Source organism: Saccopteryx bilineata, chromosome 2, assembly GCF_036850765.1.
Source record: "Saccopteryx bilineata isolate mSacBil1 chromosome 2, mSacBil1_pri_phased_curated, whole genome shotgun sequence".
Lineage (NCBI taxonomy): Eukaryota > Metazoa > Chordata > Mammalia > Chiroptera > Emballonuridae > Saccopteryx > Saccopteryx bilineata.
In genome coordinates, this window is record NC_089491.1 from 226,211,097 (window position 1) to 226,234,818 (window position 23,722).

Sequence of the window (23,722 nt, forward strand, 5' to 3'; positions counted from 1 at the left end):
CCAAGGAGCCATCCCCAGCGCCCGGGCCATCTTTTGTTCCAATGGAGCCTCAGCTGCGGGAGGGGAAGAGAGAGAGACAGAGAGGAAGCAGAGGGGGAGGGGTGGAGAAGCGGATGGGCACTTTTCCTGTGTGCCCTGGGACTCCTGCACACCAGGCCGACGCTCTACTACTGAGCCAACCGGCCAAGGCCCCTTTCACTACTCTTATTCACCATAGTTCTGGAAGTCCTAGCAACAGCAATCAGACACGAAAAAGAAATAAAAGGCATCCAAATTGGGAAAAAAAGAAGTAAAACTATCATTATTTGCAGATGATATGATATTGTACATAGAAAACCCTAAAGTCTCAGTCAAAAAACTGCTGGACCTGATGAATGAATTCATCAAGGTAGCAGGATATGAAATCAATACTCAGAAATCAGAGGCATTTTTATACACTAACAATGAACTGTCAGAAAGAGAAATTAAGGAATCAATCCCATTAACCATTGCAACCAAAAAAATAAAGTACCTAGGAATAAATTTAATCAAGGAAATTAAAGACCTGTACTTGGAATATTATAAAACATTGATAAAAGAAATCAGGGAAGATACAAACAAGAGGAGGCATATACCATGCTCATGGTTAGGAAGAATAAACATCATTAAAATGTCTCTATTACCCAAAGCAATTTATAAATTCAATGCAATACCGATTGAAATACCAATGACTTACTTCAAAGATATAGAACACAAATTCCAAAAATTTATATGAAACCAAAAGAGAACATGAATACCCTCAGCAATCTTGAAAAGGAAGAATAAAGTGGGAGGTATCACACTTCCGGATATCAAGTGATATTATAATGCTATTGTACTCAAAACAGCCTAGTACTGGCATAAGAACAGGCATATAGATCAATGGAACAGAACTGAGAACCCAGAAATAAACCCACACTTTTATGGACAACTGATATTGGACAAAGGAGGTAAGAGCATACATTGGAGTAAAGATAGCCTCTTAAACAAATGGTGTTGGGGAAATTGGACAGCTACCTGCAAAAAAATGAAACTAGACCACCAACTTACACCATTCACAAAAATAAACTCAAAATGGATTAAAGACTTAAATGTAGGCCGTAAAACCATAAGCATCTTAGAAGAAAACATAGGCAGTAAGCTCTCTGACATCTCTGGCAGCAATATATTTGCCAATTTGTCTCCACAGGCAATTGAAATAAAAGACAGGATAAACAAATGGGACTTTATCAAACTGAAAAGCTTCTGCACAGCTAAAGACAATAAGAACAGAATAAAAAGACAAACTACACAATGGGAGAATATATTTGACAATGGGTCTTATAAGGGGTTAATAACCAAAATTTATAAAGAACTTGTAAAACTTAATACCAGGAAGACAAACAATCCAATTCAAAAATGGGCAAAAGAAATGAATAGACACTTCTCCAAAGAGGACATACAGATGGCCAACAGGCATATAAAAAAAAATGCTCAACATCACTAATCATTAGTGAAATGTAAATTAAAACCACAATGAGATATCACCTCACACCAGTCAGAATGGCGCTCATCAACAAAACACAGAATAAGTGCTGGCGAGGATGTGGAGAAAAGGGAACCCTCCTGCACTGCTGGTGGGAATGCAGACTGGTGCAGTCACTGTGGAGAACAGTATGGAGATTCCTCAAGAAATTAAAAATTGAACTGCATTTTGACCCAGCTATACCACTGTTAGGAATATACCCCAAGAACACCATAGCACTGTTTGAAAAGAAAAAATGCACCCCCATGTTTATGGCAGCATTGTTCACAATAGCGAAGATCTGGAAACAGCCCAAGTGTCCGTCAGAGGATGAGTGGATTAAAAAGTTTTGGTACATATATACTGTGGAATTCTACTCAGCAATAAGAAATGATGACATTGGATCTTTTATAACAAAATGGACAGACCTTGATAACATTATAATGAGCGAAATAAGTAAATCAGAAAAAAACTAAGAGGGAGAGGGGGTTGGGGGACGAGAAGGGCACAAAAAAACCAGTTAAAAAGTGACAGAAGGCAATTTTTCAATGTTACCCCATTAAAATTAATCAAAAAAAGATATATATGTAAAGTTGTTTAGTAAATTGCTACACACATAAAAATTAAGAAAATTAAAAAAAAATAAAACTACATGTATATGGTCAAATAATCTCTGATAAAGATTAACACACAATGAAGAAAAAGAAGCTTCTTCAATAAATGGTGCTGGGAAAACTGAAAAGCCACATGCAAAAGAATGAAATTCGACTACAGTTTGTTCCCTTATACTAAAATTAATTCAAAATGGATCAAAGACCTAAATATAATACCTGAAACAATAAATACATAGAAGAAAACATAGGTACTAAACTCATGGACCTTGGCCATAAAGAGCACTTTATGAATTTGACTCCAAAGGCAAGGGAAATGAAGGCAAAGATAAATGAATGGGACTACATCAGACTAAGAAGCTTTTTCACAGCCAAGAGAAACTGACAACAAAACAAATAGACAGCCAACTAAATGGGAGATGATATTTTCAAACAACAGCACAGATAAGGGCCTAATATCCAAAATATACAAAGAACTTATAAAACTCAACAACACACAAGCAAACAATCTAATAAAAATATGGGAAGAAGACATGAACAGACACTTCTGCCAGGAAGAAATACAAATGGCCAACAGATATAAGAAAAGATGCTCATCTTCATTAGCTATTAGAGAAATGCAAATCAAAACTACAATGAGATACCACTTCACACCTGTTAGATTAGCTATTATCAACAAGAGAGGTAATCACAAGTGTTGGATGGGCTGTAAAGAAAAAAGAATCCTCATTCACTGTTGGTGGGAATGTAAAGTAGTACAACGATTATAGAAGAAAATATGGTGGTTGTTCAAAAAATTAAAAATAGAACTACCATATGACCCAGCAATCCCTCTACTGGTTATATACCCCCAAAACTCAAAAACATTGGTATGGAAAGACACATGCAGCTCCATGTTCATTGCAGCATTGTTCACAGTGGCCAAGACATAGAAACACCCAAAAATCCCTTCAATAAGATGATTGGATAAAGAAGATGTGGCACATATATACTATGGAATACAACTCAGCCGTAAGAAATGATGACATAGGATCATTTACAACAACATGGATTAACCTTGATAACATAATACTGAGTGAACTAAGTAAATCAGAAAAAAACTAAGAACTATATGATTCCATACATAAGTGGGACACAAAAATGAGACTCAGGGATATGGACAAGAGTGTGGTGGTTACCAGGGGAAGGGAGAAGATGGGGAGAGGGGAGAAGAGGGGCACAAAAATGCCAAATAGAAGGTGATGGAAGACAATCTGACTTTGGGTGATGGGTATACAACATTATCAAATGTCAAAATCACCTGGAGATGTTTTCTCTGAATCTATGCACTCTAATTAATCAATTTCACCGTGTTAAAATTAATTGTCTAAATAAAAAAAAAAGAAATGAATAGACATTTCTCCAAAGAGGACATACAGATGGCCAAGGCAGATGAAAAAAAAAAGTTCAACATCACTAATCATTGAGAAATGCATATTAACACCACAATAAGATATCACCTCACATCAGTCAGAATGGTGCTCATTAACAAAACAACACATAATAAGTGCTGTGAGGATGTGGAGAAAAGGGAATCCTCCTGCACTGTTAGTGGGAATGCAGACTGGTGCAGTCACTGTGTAAAACAGTATGGAGATTCCACAAAAAATTAAAAATAGAATTGCCTTTTGACCCAGCCACCCTACTTTTAGGAATATATCCCAAGAACACCATATCACTGATTCAAAAGAAGAAAGGCACCCCCATGTTTATGGCAGCATTGTTTACAATAATCAAGATCTGGAAACAGCCCAAGTGTCCATCAGTGGACGAGTGGATTAAAAAGCTATGGTACAGCCTGACCTGTGGTGGCACAGTGATTAAAGCTTCAACTTGGAATGCTGAGGTCACTGGTTTGAAACCCCAAGTTTGCCTAGTCAAGGCACATATGGAAGTTGATGCTTCTTGCTTCCCCCACCTTATCTCTCTTTCTCTCTCTCTCCTCTAGAAAATGAATAAATAAAATAAAATAATTTTTAAAAGCTACGGTACATATATACAATTGAATACTATGGGGCCATGAAAAAGAATGAAATCTTACCTTTTGCAACAACATGGATGGACCTGGAAACTACTGTATTATGTTAAGTGAAATAAGCCAAGCAGAGAAAGGAAAATATCATATGACCTTATTCATTTGAGGAATCCAATGAACAAATGGAACTGAGGAATGGAATTGAGACAGAGGAGGGATCAAAAGGACCAGAGGAGAAGTAGACAGAGGGAAAGGGGATGATATGATGGGATAATCCTGAAGGGAAGGGGAGAGAGATGTTGAGGTGAATACAAGGGAGGGGGGATGCATTCAAGGCGACACAAAAACCTATGTAAACACAATAAATTAAAATCAATTAAAAAAGAAAAAAAAAACAAGATCGATGAACCTTTAACTAGACTCACCAAGAAAAAAAGAGAGAGGCAAGCATATTCTGATTCCAAAACCAGGTAAAGACAACACAAAGAAAGAAAATTATAGGCCAATATCCTGGATGAATATAGATGCTAAGATCCTCAACAAAATATTAGCAAACCGGATCCAGCAATATATGAAAAAAATCATACACCATGATCAAGTGGGATTTATTCTGGGGAGGCAAGGCTGGTACAATATTTGCAGATCAATCAATGTGATTCATCACATAAACCAAAAAAAGGAGAAAAACCACATGATAATTTCAACAGATGCAGAAAAAGCATTTGATAAAATCCAGCACCCATTCATGATCAAAACCCTCAGCAAACTAGGAATATAGGGAACATACCTCAACATGATAAAGGCCATCTATGACAAACCCACAGCCAACATCATACTCAATGGGCAAAAAATAAAAGCAATCTCTTTAAGATCAGGAACAATGCAGGGGTGCCCCCTTTCACCACTCTTATTCAACATAGTTCTGGAAGTCCTAGCCACAGCAATCAGACAAGAAGAAGAAATAAAAGATATCCAAATTGGAAAAGAAGAAGTAAAACTATCATTATTTGCAGATGATATGATATTGTATATAGAAAACCCTAAAGTCTCAGTCAAAAAACTACTAGACCTGATAAATAAATTAAGCAAGGTGGCAGGATATAAAATTAATACTCAGAAATCAGAGGCATTTTTATACACCAACAATGAACTGTCAGAAAGAGAAATTAAGGAAACAATCCCCTTCACTATTGCAACCAAAAAAATATAGGACCTAGGAGTAAATTTAAACAAGGAGATTAAAGACTTGTACTCGGAAAAGTATAAAACATTGATAAATGAAATCAGGGAAGATACAAACAAGTGGAAGCATATACCTTGCTCATGGTTAGGAAGAATAAACATCATTAAAATGTCTATATTACCCAAAGCAATTTATAAATTCAATGCAATACCGATTAAAATACCAATGACATACTTCAAAGATATAGAACATATATTCCAAAAATTTATATGGAACCAAAAGAGAACACGAATAGCCTCAGCAATCTTGAAAAGGAAGAATAAAGCGGGAGGTATCACACTTCTCGATATCAAGTTTATACTACAAGGCCACTGTTCTCAAAACAGCCTGGTACTGGCATAAGAACAGGCATATAGATCAATGGAACAGAACAGAGAACCCAGAAATAAACCCACACTTTTATGGACAACTGATATTTGACAGAGAAGGTAAGAGCATACAATGGAGTAAAGACAGCCTCTTTAATAAATGGTGTTAGGAAAATTGGACAACTACCTGCAAAAAAATGAAACTAGACCACCAACTTATACAATTCACAAAAATAAATTCAAAATGGATAAAAGACTTAAATGTGAGAACATTGGCACTGACAGAATTTTGCTATCTCTTAAATGTGCTTCCTTTAACAGGTGTGTAGCTGCGTTTCAGTCCTGCACAGCCATCACAACCCGTTTCATGGGTTAATTTAGTCCTGTCTCTAAAATTAGTTGTCAGTACATCCCGTCACAGCCAGCCTATCAGAATGGGGTGTGCTTGTCAGAAAAATACAGATGCTTTAATATGTGCAAACCCAAATTTACTTGAAAGTGGCACAAAAAAGAAAAGACCGGAAATTAGAGTCTTGTGTCTAACAGAAATGAGTATAAACATCATCAAAAGAAATATACTAGAGCACTTATATGAGGTACTTAAAGTAATCAAAATCATAGAGACAGGAAGAAGAATAGTGGTCGACAGAGACTAGAGGGAGGAGAAAATCGGGAGTTATTGTTGAATGGGTAAGGAGTTTCAGTTTTACAAGGTTAAAAGAGCTATGGAGACGAATAGTGGTGATGGTTGCACAATATTATTAATATATTTAATACCACTGAATTGTACACTAGAAAATGATTAATAAATTAATTTTATGTTATATGTATCATATTTTACCACAATAAAAATTTTAAAGGAGATATATCTTGGAGAGTTCAGAGAAGCATCATTTAGAATAGCCTCCAATAGTTACCTAAATATCCATCAACTGTAAAGAGAATAGATGTTTGTATATCACACAATGAAATACTATACAGCAAGTAGAAAGAACCAACTATTGGTACATGTAAAAACATGATGTTTAATGAAAGAAGCCAGAGACAAAAGGGTACATATTGTATGGTTCTACATATATTAAGTATAAAAATAGGCGAAGAGTAGTTTGTGCTCTTAAGCTAATGTGTACTCTGGTGGATGTGGAGGGAGGTTAATGACTGGGAAAGGGTCTGAGGGGCTCTGGAATACTGGCTGTATTCTGTTCATGGTCTGGATGCTGGGATGTGAAGCCTTGAAAATCAATGGGCTATATCCAATGATGACATGTGCACTTTATAGGATGTAACATACCTCAATAAAAAGTTAAAGCAACCAGAAAAAAAAAAGACTTAAATGTAAGCTGTGAAACCATAAGCATCTTAGAAGAAAACATAGGCAGTAAGCTCTCTGACATCTCTGGCAGCAATATATTTGCCAATTTATCTCCACGGGCAAGTGAAATAAAAGTCAGGATAAACAAATGGGACTATATCAAACTAAAAAGCTTTTGCACAGCTAAAGACAATAAGAACACAATAAAAAGACAAACTACACAATGGGAGAACATATTCGACAATTCGTCTTATAAGGGGTTAATAACCAAAATTTATAAAGAACTTGTAAAACACAACACCAGGAAGACAAACAATCCAATCCAAAAATAGGCAAAAGAAATGAATAGACACTTCTCCAAAGAGGACATACAGATGGCCACAGGCATATGAAAAAATGCTCAACATCACTAATCATTAGCGAAATGTAAATTAAAACCACAATGAGATATCACCTCACACCAGTCAGAATGGCGCTCATCAACAAAACAACACAGAATAAGTGCTGGCGAGGATGTGGAGAAATGGGAACCCTCTTGCACTGCTGATGGGAATGCAGACTGGTGCAGTCACTGTGAAAAACAGTATGGAGATTCCTCAAAAAATTAAAAATCGAACTGCCTTTTGACCCAGCTATCCCACTTTTAGGACACTGGATCATTTACAACAACATTGGATGGATCTTGATAACATTTTACTGAATGAAATAAGTAAATCAGAAAAAACTAAGAACTATATGATTCCATACATAGAAGGGACATAAAAATGAGACTCAGAGACATGGACAAGAGTGTGATGGTTACTGGAGCGGGGGTGGGGGGTGATTGGGGAGGGGAGGGGCACAAAGAAAACCAGATAGAACAGGGGTCCCCAAACTTTTACACAGGGGGCAAGTTCACTGTCCTTCAGACCATTGAAGGGCTGGAATATAAAAAAAAAACTATGAACAAATCCCTATGCACACTGCACATATCTTAAAGTAAAAAAGCAAAATGGGAACAAATACAATTTAAAATAAAGAACAAGTAAATTTACATCAACAAACTGACCAGTATTTCAATGGGAACTATGGGCCTGCTTTTGGCTAATGAGATGGTCAATGTGCTCCTCCCACTGACCACCAATGAAAGAGGTGTCCCTTCCGGAAGTGCGGAGGGGGCCGAATATAAGGCCTCAGGGGCCGCATGCGGCCCATGGGCCATAGTTTGGGGACCCCTGAGATAGAAGGTGACAGAAGACAATTTGACTTTGGGTGAGTGGTATGCAACATAATCAAATGTCAGTATAACTTGGAGATGTTTTCTCTGAACATATGAACCCTGATTTATCAATGTCATCCCATTAAAATTAATAAAAAAATATGGTTTTCTTTCCTGAGGGTTCTGGATAAAAATGTTCAAAATCATTTATCTAATATCTGAAGTTATTGTCTGGATACACTAAATAGGTTCAAAATTTTTTTCTTATGTCTGACCTTAAGCAACTTTACTGTTAGTCTGAATTCTAGTATATTATATATATATAATTGTATTATACTTTATTAGTACATCTATAGAAATAAAATCTACAGAAAGAATTGTGGTTTGAAGGGCCTTTGCATTTTTCTTTAAAATATTTTAAAATGACCCTGACCAGTGGTTCAGTGGATAGAGCATCAACCCGGCGTATGGGTGTCCCAGGTTAAATTCCCAGTTAGGACACACAGGGGAAGCAACCATCTGCTTCTCTATTTCCCCTTCTCTCCCTCTTCCCCTCCCACAGCCAGTGGCTGGATTGGTTCGTCAGCATGTCACCGAGGATAGTTTGGCTGATTCGAGCATTAGCCCCAGATGGAGTTGCTGGGTAGATCCTGGTCGGGGCACATGCGGGAGTCTGTTTATCTCCCTTCCTCTTAATTAAAAAATAAAATAAAATTATGAAATAAAATAAAATATTTTAAATTAAACATTATTTTAAGGTCTGAAATTTGCACTTTAAAATATAGGTTGGGTTGAGGATATAGTGATGAAAGGTCTGATCTAGTTTTTACTTCTTATTAATATCACCTCTTCTGTAAAAGAATATGGCTCCATGGAAAATGATGTCAACTATTAATTGGTTCATTGTCTCAGCTATATTATTTGCTTATTGTTTTTGTGGTGTATATATATATACCACCATATATATGAAATTATTATTAATATATTATTATATATATTATATATTAATAATATATATAATTATATATAATTAATAATTATTATTTTTATATATAAACTTTGAATGCTGTCCTTGTAGTTCTAAACCTATCATCTTATTCAATTCGTGAATACTTGGAGATGCAATGAAGGGGGTCACTGGGCCCTTAAGTGGAGAAATGGATTTTTTTGTTATTTTTTGGTCCAGATGCATTTTGAAGAAAAAATATTCTTGCAATGATTTCCTGTTTCCATCAGGTAGAGCATGGGTCTTTGGTCCTTGGATCCAAAAGAGCCACAACTTGGTAGAATGTCTTGCTTTGAGTAGACACGTGTTGACATAAAAGCAAAAAGCTACAACAGGAAGACCAGTCAGGAGTGGAGTGTTGCTAAGTAAGCAGGAGCCTCAATGTGGTAAGTGTTGTAAATGGAAGGAAGGGGCAAATGGGCCAATAGAGCAAAGGCACCAGCAAAAAGAAATGGAACATTCAGCCACTGAATGGGCAAGACTGCTGGTCTCAGAGGTGAGCCCCAGAATGTGTCCACAGTGTGAGAGTAACCTTAAAATCAGGATAGCGATGTGTCATACTAGCAGCAGATTGTCCCCTTGGGGCCTCCTACAGAGAACAGACTTTGGACACCTTGAAAATGGGTAGGCATAGAGGTGAAGTGGACAATCACAACTTAAAAAGAAAAATTTTAATATTTCTCCTCAAATTCATACTCTAAAGAAAGACCACCCTTAACTATAATAATCTATAAAGAATGAAATCAGATGCTCTTGAATACTCAACAAGCATCTTCCACCTCCTACTCACTCCTCTAAATAATATGGTCCGCATAGAACAGGGAGCTTTTGAGCTTTTTAGAGCTGTTGGAAAGCTCCCAGCATGCTTTATTTTCTGACACGCATTTTTTTAACCTATGAGGAAAATGTTCGACTTTTTTTTTTTTTTTTTTGTGGTAGAGACAGAGAGAGTCAGAGAGAAGGATAGATAGGGACAGACAAGAAGGGAGAGAGATGAGAAACATCAATTCTTCATTACAGTTCCTTAGTTGTTCATTGATTGATTTTTCATATGTGCCTTGACTGGGGGACTACAGCAGACCGAGGGACCCCTTGCTCAAGCCAGCAACCTTGGGTCAAGCTGGTGAACCTTGCTCAAACCAGATGAGCCCGCACTCAAGCTGGCAACCTCAGGGTCTCGAACCTGGGTCCTCCACATCCCAGTCCGACGCTCTATCCACTGCGCCACCGCCTGGTCAGGCGAAAATGTTCAACTTTGAGGCAGTGTTTCTTTTCTTCTTTTTTTTTTTTAATTTTTTATTTTTATTTTATTTATTCATTTTTAGAGAGGGGAGAGAGAGAGACAGAGAAGGAGAGAGAGGAGAGAGAGAGAGAGAGAGAGAGAGAGAAAGAGAGAGAAGGGGAAAGGAGCTGGAAGCATCAACTCCCATATGTGCCTTGACCAGGCAAGCCCAGGGTTTCGAACCGGCGACCTCAGCATTTCCAGGTCAACGCTTTATCTACTGTGCCACCACAGGTCAGGCGAGGCAGTGTTTCTTACTCTTAATTCTGTCAAATAATTTGTAGTAAAATAAAAACAACTAAGTATCTAATTGAATGTGTTAATTTGTTTGTTTGTTTTTTAATTTAAAAGAAAGCTAGAGATCCTAGAATGTTTTATTTGGGATTGCATCACCAGAGGTAAATTGAACACAAGCCCCAAGTTGCTATTTCCCTTGAGTGAGTGGGGACACACATGCCTTACATGTTTCTGTTCACACACTAGCAAAGGTTACACGAAACCCACTCCCACTAGGGATGACCACCTTTGCAGTCACAATTGAATTCAACTTCTAATTCAATAACCTTCTTCCTATATTTTAGGGTTTTATTTTTTAAATTTATTTGTTGATTTTAGAGAAAGAAGAGGGAGAATAAGGGGGCGGGTAAGAAATGGGAAGCATCAACTCATAGTAGTTGCTTCTTGTATGTGCCATGACCAGGCAAGCCTAGGGTTTCGAACCTGTGACCTCAGCATTCCAGGTCAATGCTTTACCCATTGTGCCACCACAGGCCAGGCTCTTTCTTCTTACTTTTTTTTTTTTTTTTTTGTAGTTTTCTGAAGCTGGAAACGGGGAGGCAGACAGACTCCCGCATGCGCCCGACCGGGATCCACCCAGCATGCCCACCAGGGGGCAATGCTCTGCCCATCCGGGGCGTCACTCTGTCGCGACCAGAGCCACTCTAGCGCCTGGGGCAGAGGCTAAGGAACCATTCCCAGCACCCGGGCTATCTTTTGCTCCAATGGAGCCTCGGCTGCGGGAGGGGAAGAGAGAGACAGAGGGGAAGGAGAGGGGGAGGGGTGGAGAAGCAGATGGGTGCCTCTCCTGTGTGCCCTGGCCGGAATCGAACCCGGGACTTCCGCACGCCAGGCCGACGCTCTACCACTGAGCCAACCGGCCAGGGTTCTTCTTACTTTTTAATGTTGGTAGTTTCACTGACCTGTGGTGGCGCAGTGGGATAAAGTGTAGACCTGGAAGTGCTGAGGTTGCCGGTTCAAAACCGTGCTCAAGGCACGTATGGGAGTTGATGCTTCCAGCTTCTCCCCCCCTTCTCTCTCTGTCTCTCCTCTCTCTCTTTCTTTCTCTCTGTCTCTCCCTCTTCTCTCTCAAAAAAAAAAAAAGTTACAAATTTTGCCTGACCTGTGGTGGCGCAGTGGATAAAGCATCAACCTGGAAATGCTGAGTTCACCGGTTCGAAACCCTGGACTTGCCTGCTCAAGGCACATATGGGAGTTGATGCTTCCAGCTCCTCCCCCCTTCTCTCTGTGTCTCTCCCTCTCCTCTCTAAAATGAATAAATAAAAAATTATATATAAAAAAAGACTACACTAATGTTGGTAGTTTCACGTTATTTCAGGATTCCCCTGCAAAAATTCCCATTGGTATTTTTAGAAATTCTTAGTATGGAAAATTTTATACCTACTGTATACCAAAGCAGACAGTATAAGACAATGAACCCCAGTCATCCAGATTCACAGCTATCAACCCAAGGTCAGCCGTGTTTCATCTGTGCCCTCGCCCACTTCCTGTCCTCCAGTATTGTTCAGAAGTACGTCCTGACATCATATCATTATGGGCATAAATGTTTCAATATATAACTCTAAAACACAAGGACTCTTTTAAATGTAGCAGCCATAGTTCCATCTGCGCACCTAAAAATTAATAATTTCATAATTTCTAATAGAGTCAACATATTATGTTATAGTCAATAATTCAAATCACCCCAGTTTTTTGAGAAGTGCTCCTTTTGCACTCATAAGGAAGACAATGGGATGTGCTTCCCGCCTCCAGGAGGAAGGGATGTGAGCTAAAACAAGAACATAGCCGGGAGAAGGGAAGCGGGAATGCAGGTCAGCGCTGGACTAAACAACCATAAAAGCATCTTTTATTCCAACAGTACTGGAAGGACTCACAGAACTGAAGCTCAGGAGGTCAGCGGGCCTCAGAAAGAGACTGACCTGGGAACTGAGTGCAGTCACTCCATCTCACAACTCTCTTGTCTCTCAACTCAGATTTCTAGGCTACTCATTCCTCATGGGTAGAAATGCAGTGCTAAAGCCTCTGCATTCTTCCTATAAGAATATATAAGAAACCAGCCCATGTCAGGATGGGAATATCTTAATTTTAATTGCACATTTCCAAGAAAAGGGAGCTCTGAGCAGGCTTGATTGGGGTAAGTGTCCACTTTTGGTTCAATCAAGTGACTGAGGGGGTGAGTCCCACATTACAAACATGGTTGCCACATTACAAACATGGGGCCTGGGAGTGAGCAGAATATCCCAGAGAAAGCCAAGGGCTACTGCTCATGGATTGGGTTGTTGCCAAGGAGGATGGAAAACAGAACATCTCTAGAGCTAAGGAATCACCACTGGACCACTGCTGGTCTCACAGACAGGAGGACATGTCTGTCTCCCTATATGACAATGGAATGGCTGCCCTCACTAGGGAAAGAATTCTGTCTGGAGCTGGGTTGTCAATTCAACCAACTCTGTGCTTCCCTAAAAGCAGGGTTTTAGAACTATGAATCCCCTACTAACATTAAAAAGTAAGAAGAAAGTGCCTGGCCTGTGGTGGCACAATGGATAAAGCGTTGACCTAGAATGCTGAGGTCACAGGTTCGAAACCCTAGGCTTGCCTGGTCATGGCACATACAAGACACAACTACTATGAGTTGCTGCCTCCCATTTCTTCCCCGCCCCCTTATTCTCTCTCTCCTCTAAAATCAATCCCCTGCAGGTTCCTTTCCAGAGATCCTGAAGTGAGACCCATCTAACAGGCCAGTGTGAAAAGACTTAATCTTCCTCCAGTTCAGTCTTGTCTCCTGCTGGTTGGGGGTGTGTGCAAGAGAAAACCCTTTGACAACTATTTGTCTCCAGCCTACCACAGGTGGACTCTATATGAAAGCAAGGCTAAGAGGCAGGTAAGGATAAGGACTAAGTGTGAGGTATAAATATAAGACAATGAGGTTTAGAAGGAATTTTGACTAAATTCAGCTGAGGTGCCTAAACAACAAGGCCTGACTAGGTGTCTTCATCAGCACTCCTTTATCCTTCCCTCCCTCCCTCCCTCCTTTTGATCTTTCCTCCCTCCCTCCTTCCTTTCCTTCCACCCTTCCTTCTTCCCTCCTGTCCTCTCTCCTTCCCTCCTCTCTCTCTCAACAACTTCCCCCACTTTCTTCTTCTTTCCTCTATCCAGAGTTCCTTACACTGTGTTTTGAGGACCCTTAGCAATAACAGTCACCTTGGTGGTTCCTTAAAGATTCATGCTCTGGCCTTTATTCCCATTCAGTTCTGCAACCTTGAGGCCAGGTTTAGGAACCTGCCGTTTTAATAAGTCAGGAGATTTCTTTTTTCTTTTTTTTCTGAAGCTGGAAACGGGGAGAGACAGTCAGACAGACTCCCGCATGCGCCCGACCAGGATCCACCCGGCACGCCCACCAGGGGTGGAGCTCTGCCCACCAGGGGGCGATGCTCTGCCCCTCAGGGGCGTTGCTCTGCCAGGACCAGAGCCACTCTAGCGCCCGGGGCAGAGGCCAAGGAGCCATCCCCAGCGCCGGGGCCATCTTTGCTCCAATGGAGCCTTGGCTGCGGGAGGGGAAGAGAGAGACAAAGAGGAAGGAGGGGGGGGGGGTGGAGAAGCAAATGGGCGCTTCTCCTATGTGCCCTGGCCGGAATCGAACCCGGGTCCCCCCGCATGCCAGGCCGAGGCTCTACCGCTGAGCCAACCGGCCAGGGCCAAGTCAGGAGATTTCAATGCGCACAGAAGTTTGAGAACCACTTGCTGTTAATAGAAGCACTAGCTAATCATGATGACCCCGAAATGTTCCATTCATTCTTTTGCCTTTGAACAAGATGAATTTTCCTAATACAATTTCCCCACATTTCTGTGGTGATGGAGATGTCTGTAGGCAACATACCACAGTTGTTAGTGAAGGCATTTAAGTCTATACCCTAAATACCCTGCCTGCTGCCCCTGGAGCTGCCCCCAAACAGCTGCCAGGTGCAAGAAAAGCTCACAAAGCTCTCCTGGGCTCCCAGTCACACCACCATCTCTCCAAATTAGAAAAGCAGTTTTTTCTCCTAATTTAATGGACTAATATACTTGGACAGGGCATTGGTATCATGAGTTAACTACTATAATAATAATAATTATGTCCAGAAATTGTAAATTCTTGTTTTTGAAATATCATCAAGCCTGGTTTGATATAACAGTATCTAGATTTGTACATCAAAGCACCCTACTGGGGAGATCCTCACATTAGAAAAGAATAATGGTTACCATGGAAAAAACAGGTGAGGCACCTGTTTGTGCAAAGTGATCTTGGGATGGTCCTGGAAGAACCATTCTTTTTACTCCTTTTTTTTTAAACAGCTCTATTATATCCAAAGAAACCCAAACGCTAATGCGAAAGGATATATGCACACCTATGTTCACTGCAGCATTACTTACAATAGCCAAGACACGACGCAACCCAAGTGCCCATCAATAGATGAGTGGATAAAAATGTATGTTACATATATAGAATGGAATATTACTTGGTCATAAAAAGAATGAATTCTTACCATTTGCAACACCATGTATGGACTTGGTATTATGCTAAGTAAAAAAGTTAGACAGAGAAGGACAAATACCATATGACTTCACTTATATGTAGAATCTAAAGAACAAAACAAACAAATAAAATAGTAACAGATTCATAAATACAGAGAACAGATTGATGGTTGCCAGAGTGGAAGGGCACTGGAGTACTGGGTGAAAAAGGTGAAGGGACTGAGAAGTACAGATTGGCAGTTACAGAACAGTCACAGGGATGTAAAGTACAGCACAGGGAACAGAGTCAATAATACTGTAATAACTATGTGTGGTGCCGGGTGGGTACTGGGAATATCAGGGGGAACACTTTGTAAAGTCTATAATTACCTAACCATTATGCTATACACCTAAAACTAATACAAAATAATATTGAATGTATATTGTAATTAAAAAATAAAACTTAAAAATAAAAATAGGGATCCTTGAGCCAAAAAAAAGTTTCATTGATGTATAACTTACATACTATAAACTCACCCATTGCAATGGTACGAGTTTTAGTAAATTTATATATTTTTGTACCATTACGAATAAGTCCGTTTCCCAGCACTTCCATCCACCCAAAGAGCTCCGTTTGTCCATTTGCTGTCACTCCCTGCTCCCCACCGCAGCCCCAAGCAACCACTGATCTCTATAGGTTTTTGCCTTTTCTAGAAATTTCCTACAAATGGAATCATTCACTGTGTAGTCTTTGAGTCTGGCTACTTTCATGTAGTGAAATGTTTCTGAGGTCCATCCAGGCTGTTCCTTTTTCTTGCTGAGTAGTAGTCTACTGGGAGGATCCTTTTACTGTCTGGGTTTGCTCTCTTAACTCCCTGAAACAAAATGTTTTCCCATTGGGTGGTTGGAACTGTCCGATGACTAGAAACTTCAAACCTAGACAATTTCTTGCTGTCTCCACGCCAGCAGTTGAGAGGAAACCTGCCCATCGTTTCCACTGTGTATACAGGGGGACAAGATGAGAAGATAATTTTCTTAGTGTTGGTTCAACACTTAGCTGCTATTCTTAGACTCCAGCTAATGATATCTATTTTTCAGTGAAAAAAATCACTGCATGTCCTTTAAAAAAGATATAATTATTTATTCAGGTTTTTTTTTTGTTGTTTTTTTTTTTGTAGTAGGAGACAGAGAGAGAGTCAGATAGGGACAGACAGACAGGAAGGGAGAGAGATGAGAAACAATTCTTCGTTGCGGTTCCTTAGTTGTCATTGATTGCTTTCTCATATGTGCCTTGACCGTGGGCCTTCAGCAGACTGAGTAACACCTTGCTTGAGCCAGCAACCTTGGGTCCAAGCTGGTGAGCTTTTGCTCAAACCAGATGAGCCCATGCTCAAGCCGGCGACCTCGGGGTCTCGAACCTGGGTCCTCCACATCCCAGTCCAACACTCTATCCACTGCGCCACCGCCTGGTCAAGCTATTCAGGGTTTTTTTTAATGAAAGATGCTAGTGTCATTTATTAGGTCGTAACACTTAAAACATGTCTAATCACAATTTCTTATATATTTATATTTTACCATGAGATCAATGTAAAAGCAGATGACCTATTACCAGCAAAGCAATCTGTGGCATACACGTTGTGCAGTTAGCGTAATTGGCCATAGCACTGAACCTGGTGAAAATGTGATATTCGAGTGCATGTTCTCTGGTTCAAATACCTCTGTGTGTATACTGCTTTGGAAATACTTCCTCAGTGTCCAAGGCATTCTCCAAACACTCTCCAACATAGCCAACATTCCGGGGTCTTAGCAGATGAGCCTCAGCTCCACTCCCACCATCCATTTCTGGCTGCACAGCTGAGTAGCCCAAAGAGGAAAGAGCATCTAGTGGTTGGAGAATTTAATTCAGTGATCCCCAGAGCCCTTTATATTTAAAGTATGATTAAACAATATTTCTGGAAACTCAACACATGCTTATTAAGCGCTTTTTTGAAAGGGGCCCAATGCCAGGGTATAAAGCAATGATTTATATGCCTTGTTCATTAAGAAGAAATGTCAGCACCAGCAAAGCTGAGTAATCCTCATCCTCAAGGAGTATACAACCCACAAAGGAGACACAAACTTGCTGTTGTTCTTTAGGTGGTCTGTGTTTGCTAATGAACTCTGGAAACCTCCATGTTCTTTCTTTGGTTTTGGTTTGGCAGAAAAATTGTTTTGGCATTATTTTAGAGATAGAAATCCCTTGCTTCCCCAGAATACAAGTTTCTTTCCAATCAGAAGAGTGTGAGTTAGCCAGCTCCCACTGTTTTCTGAGCGAGCATCAAAACACATTTGCAGCTCATGACATCTCTGACTTCCACCTTAATGACACGAAACTTCTGTGCCCATCAGAGAGGGGACCTGGGAGGTGACAGAAGAGTCCTGACCCAGGAGCCAGAACAACCTGGGTGCTGCTTAATCTGGCTTTGTTGCTAATTAGCAGGGTGACCTTTAGCATTCCTTTGATTCCCCTGGACTTAGTTATTCCATTTGGAAAAGGGAGACCCTTGTGTCAATAAGTTCTTAGGGTCCTTCCAGCAAGAAAATTCTATGAAGCCTTTTTCACTAAGGACACAAATCCTTGGCCAACCCTTGTCTAATGATTACTATTAGGTTACCCTCCTAAAACTTCATGACTTTTCCATTCTTCAGGTGTGAGACAGGGTGGGGGAAGAGTAGGTTTACAGGTGTTTATATGGAGAAAAAATACAGCAATTAATAAATAATAATACAAGAATAAACTCTGTGTTTTATGTACTCACAATTGTAACTCTCCTGTGTCCCACCCTGTATATCTTTTCTTTCCATGGGGGTATGACAGAACAAAGTAAGAAACAGGTAATTGATACATATTGATGTTTTAAACATTGAGTTTGCATAAGAATGAAAAAATTAACTTTCATGTTTTCAGTATATACATATACTATATATATATTCTACCATGAAAATGAGAAATCAAGTATTATGGTAGGCAAATTAGAAATGAGACTTTTGGGTTTTAGTGTCACTTCTTCCATTCTATTCTAACCTTAATTCTAATACTGACAAACTAAGAAGATGGTGCCAGAGGTCATACAATGTTCCAATGTCCTGCTGTTATTAAGTGAAGGAAGGATAAAATCCCCATCTTCATAATGTAAAAAAGGTAGTATTTACTCATTCATTATGTTTTAACGATTCTTTTCTTAGAAATATACAAAAGCTGCAGTAAAGTCTTTTGTTTTGTTTCATTTTTAGAGGCAGGGGGAGAAAGAGACAGGAAAATCAAGCTGCACCTGTACGTGCCCTGACCAGGGAATCAAATTGGCAACCTCCGTGCTCTGGAATGACGCTCCAACCAACTGAGCTATCCAGCCAGGGCTAAGTTTTTATGAAGAACAAAAGACAACAAAACATCAAAAACATAAAAATAAAAGAGTTAATGCTTATACTGCTTTCTGTTTATCTGATGTGAAACAATTAGGCATAAGGAACCCTGGTACATTTTGATAAAATGTGGATAAAATTCAAATATGAGGTCTTAGAAAGACCTATAAATCTACACTTTGATTAAACAAATATCTGTTTGTCAATTTAAAAAAGATGAATAAAGAAAACTGACCTGAAGGTTTAGATATAAAGCTTAGGAATGAAGTCAAATCTCCAATCAGTTAGCTATTAAAAAGTGATTATATACCCTGAAAAGAGTCTCTCTTGCTATGATGTCTCAGCTGAAAATGGAAAGTAAAATGCCTGGATGTGATAAAAGCCTAGGACAAAGGCCAGTGCCCTAGCGAGGCAAGAGTTACTCCAGAGAGTTCCCAGGAAAGGTCTGACAGTATGCAGGTGAGTTGAATTAAAGATGGAATCTTGTGATTAGTTAGCAAAGAGCTTGCAAATCTGGGTATAAGCAATACAGAAGTAACTTTCAAGCAATTGTTGAAATTAGATCCTGCTGCAAAGGACAGAAAATACAAAGTAAGAGCCACTTAAACATACTTAAATGTTTTATCTGAGCAGCTATATAATTGGAGCCTCAATCAGCAGAATCCCAGGTACCTGCTACCTTGTTCCTCACTATCCTGAACATGAAGCTTCACCTTATGGGCCAATACAGTCTCTCAATACCCATCCAAGCAGCAAGAAGAAAGGGGAACAAGCCCCCTCCATTTAAGGACACTTCCTAGAAGTGGCCTAGAATTTTGTCACATAGTCATAACAAGACACATGGGAGGTTAGGGCTCTTGATTCTGAGTGCTTTATGCTCAGTTAAAGATTGGGGTTCTATTATTATAGACAAATGTATTTGTGCAATAAGGAATTTAACCTTGCCCAAGAAGAAGACTGGATTTTGTCTCCAGCTTCTGATAGGCTGCCATGCTCCATACGTATGTCTTTTAGATTGGGGCTGGGCATGGCAAAAAGTCTATTTGATCTAGGGTGAACTCTGTGGGGACTTTAGGTCACGTGGTATTAGTCCAGCTTCAAGAAAGGCTCATGATTGAGATCAGCCATGTGGGAAATGAGCAGTATGACATGATGGAATCCTGATAAAACTCTGGACCCCAAGCGTGGCTGAGCCTCCCTGGTTGGCAGGACAGTAACATTACCCATGACTCCACAGGAAGAAGACAATGGAAGTGCTGCAATGGGTACTTTCCTGGACTCTGCCCTATGTGTTCTTCCCTTGGCTGATTTTAATCTGTGTTTTTTTTCCTGTAATAAATGATAACCCTGGGTACAATAGTCTACAGTGAGTTTGTAAGCTTCCCAACAAATTATTAAAACTTAGGGTGGTTCGGGGAATCCCCCAAACCTGTAATTGGTCTTAGAAGAGAGAATGATTTTGTGTAGACTGTGATCACTCCAACTTCAGAGCATCTCAACCATTTCCTGACAATTACACAATGGAGCAAGAGGACAGGGTGCTTGTGGCCAGAGGTTCTGTGTGCTCCAGGACCTATCTGCCTGCCCTGAAAACAAAGATATCATATTGGAACAACCACAATTTATTCATGACATCCCAGCATGCTGTAGTAAAAGATATTCTGCTATAGAAGGGGGGATGATGGTAGGGAAAGCAACCTCCCCCCAGAGCAAACCTGCCCTTTTGGCCACCCAGATATCTGTATGCCTTTTTTCCCACCTGCAGTACACAGTCATACCTCTCCCAAGAGCAACACCTTCAAGGTCCCGTGAAGGCACAACTTCCAGCTCCAAAATCGGCATCTTGGGCAGTGTACATAGTACGTCATCCATCCAAAGGGGCTCCTCATGGTCCAGAAACCCATGAACTAAAAGAAAAGATATCTGCTTCAAAATGAGTGATACACCATGGTACAGTAAGAAAAGAGCAGTTCAAGTAAAACTCCCATTTGGGAAAGAAAGTTCATGGGAAGACCCAATAGCCCTTGGCCTGTTATAGTGGTCAACTCCTATGGAATGGTGAGGGCCCTTTCTCTGGCAACAGAGTCAATTTCTTGGTCAGCTCATCTCATACCTTCGACCCTACAACCGTCTGTTGCTCATTATCCTCCCCATGGTGACCTGCAGGAAAACCGCCTCGCCCTTCATCTTTAAAAGCCACATCAGAAGTGAGCATTAGAGGGTTTACCCTTCTTGGGAATCAAACAGATAAAGGGGCCCAGCAGTTGCTTTACTGATTGTTCAGTTATCTGCATTAGCAGGCCAGTCTGTGGTTTTCTTAACAAAATGATTGTCGCCCTCACAAACTGAGCAGGCTCCTGAGATGTTTGCTTCATTTTAGGGTCACCAGATTTAGCAAAGTGGAAAATAGAAAATACCAAATTCCCAGGTAAACCTGAATTTCAAATAGAAGATAAATAACACTTGAGAATTAAAATATTTGAGACATTGTTATCCTAAAAAATAATTTGTTGTTTCTTTGAAATTCAAATGTAACTGGGCATCCTGTGTTTTCTTTGGCAGCCCTGTTCCATTCTCAAGAACCAAAGCCCAGATCATTGCCCGAAGACAGCATCTTTCAGCTGCTGGTGGCTGTGTACCTATTCGTTTCTCCTCAATGTAACAGTGCTACCTTCAGGCCTTATGAAATGAAGGGCTCGGTTGGGAAGGTAACAACCCCATATGGATGTTTGCCTCTGGACTGTCTGGCAGAGATATTGAAATATAACATCCTTTGTAAAACTTTGAGATGTCAGTAATACCATCAGCACAGGCTATCTTTGCTGGGGGTAGGAAAGCAGTAGGTTATTTAATCCAGCAACACCACAGTTATCAGTCCAGTTACATTGTAGGCTCCAGGCAGAGAGGGTATCCCTGACAGAGCAATAGTCTCCGTTCTGTTTACAGACTGGCTGGCTTCTCCCTAAGTTCACTTCTCTCTCAGACTTTGTAGGAAATGGCAGGAAGCAGCTGAATATGCCTCAAATTCTGAATTTTTCCAACTGTTTTTTTTTCTAATGCTCAGCCTTGGTCAACAGGTAGTATGCCTTCTAAACTAACACAAGGAACATGCCACCAGATGTCTCATGGCCATGTACCAAGGGTCGTCATTCTTCCGGGCTGCAACCTGAGTCCTCACGTCCAATCACTGAGGCAATTTAGGTTCTGTGTCAGACATTTTTCACTTCCAGATACTAAATTCTGTACCAGTTACGATTGGAGTCAGCTGCAAGTGTCAGAGTCACAAAATAGCAGTCACTTAAGCAGTATACTCATTTCCTATTGCTAGTGTCACATATCATCACAAACTTAGTGGCTTACAGCAACACAGATATATTATCTTAAAGTTCTAAAGGTCAGAAGTCTGAAATGAGACCTCTGGAACTAAACGTCAGGGTTGGGCAGAGCCAAGTCCTTTCTGGAGGCTCCAAGGGGGATCTGACTCCCTGCCTTGCCCAGATGCCTTCTTCAGTGTATGGCTTTTCTTCCATTGCCGAGGTGCCTCACTCCAACTTTCGCTGCTTCCATCATCACATCTCCTTTTTGTCTCTGACATTCCAACCTCCCCCTTATAAGAACCCCTTGGTTACATTTTCCCAGCAGGGTAATCCATTATCATCTTTCTATTTCAAGATCCTTAACTAGTCACACTTGCAAAGTGCCCACATCAGGTAACATGTTCACAATTTCCAGGATGTAGGATGTGAACTTCTTTTTATGGGGATGGGGTATTATCCTGTCTACCACAGCAAGAAATTCCTCTCTTAAATAAATGTAGGCAGTCAGGGCTCATACGGAGGGTCAGTGGTCAGAAAGGGCTCAGGCTCATTCTACCTTGTCCCTCTTCCATCCTTAGCAAGTACTCTCTACCTCATGGTCCAGGAGGGCTCCTCAGACTGGAGCCAAGACATCCAAATTCTAATGAGCAGGGAGGGGGAAGGATAAAAGGAAGAACTTGCCCTCTCTCTTTAAAGCTACATCCCAGAAGTGGCACACTTGGCTTCCATTAACCAGAACTAAGTCGTGTGACCATACTTAGCTGTAAGGGTGGCTGGAAAATGTAGGAGTGTTTCTGGGCAGCCACATGCTCACTAAAATCTTGGGGTTTCTACTGCTGCAGAGGAAAGGAAGGATATCTCTTAGGGGGCATCTAGTATTCCCTCCAGAATTCCTAGCTAAATCCCTAAGATTATTTTCAGAGAATGACTTTAATGCACAAGCCAGTGTGCTCAATTTCAAAAGGCAGACAGTTTTTACCTAACCACTACTAGGGTCATGCAGATCTTTGGAAGTAATGCAGCAAACATCCTCCATGTAGCACTCAAACAAATATTTCCTTAAAAAATAAATCAGAAACATTTATTTAAACAACTTCCAGGGTTAAAGAGCATGAAATGGACATTTGATGATTCCAGAAATAAACAAAGGAGTTTTTTTTTCTCCAGAAGCTTAGAATGTACAGAATGATCTAATTATCAGTAAATATTTTAGATACTTCGAGCTCTTACTGAATGGTGGTGTGGCAGCTGGAGCAGGTGCATCTGAGAGTGGAAGTGAGGTTCTGGGGCACGGAGAGCCAGGAAGTGGGCATTCTTCCCTGTGCTGACCATGAGTTTCAGGAATGGAGGTTTGGACGAGACATGAGAGCCTCAACCTTCATCTACAGGTAGAACCCTTCTCACTCTCCCAGCTCAATAATCAAATCACACCAAGATGAGCTCCTAAAATGTTCTCTAGTAGTCCACTTCTTTCTATCCTATATTATGACCATGATCATTGTCCAGTCACTGTTGTCATTTGCTAAGATTAGTACAAACATTTCCTAACTGAGATGTTTAGTGAGAAGTTACTCTGCAATATAGTCTGCACCCTATAGCCAGGAGGATGTTTCTAAAATGCAAAGCTGATCATCTCCTGCTATAGGATGAATTGCATCCCTCCAGAAAAGATGTTAGAGTCCTATCCTCCAGCACTTCAGAATGTGACCTTATTTGAAG

At 40.3% G+C, this 23,722-nt stretch overlaps 1 protein-coding gene across 2 annotated transcripts in view; it reads right to left on the minus strand.

The window, feature by feature from the left end:
* Window positions 1–23,722, minus strand: part of DYRK1A (dual specificity tyrosine phosphorylation regulated kinase 1A) — a 268,791-nt gene that overhangs the window by 230,788 nt on the left and 14,281 nt on the right. For both annotated transcript variants that reach the window (XM_066259377.1, XM_066259376.1), the window contains exon 2: window positions 20,465–20,593. The gene's annotated coding sequence lies outside the window, so the exon portion shown is untranslated. The remainder of the gene's footprint in view (window positions 1–20,464; window positions 20,594–23,722) is intronic.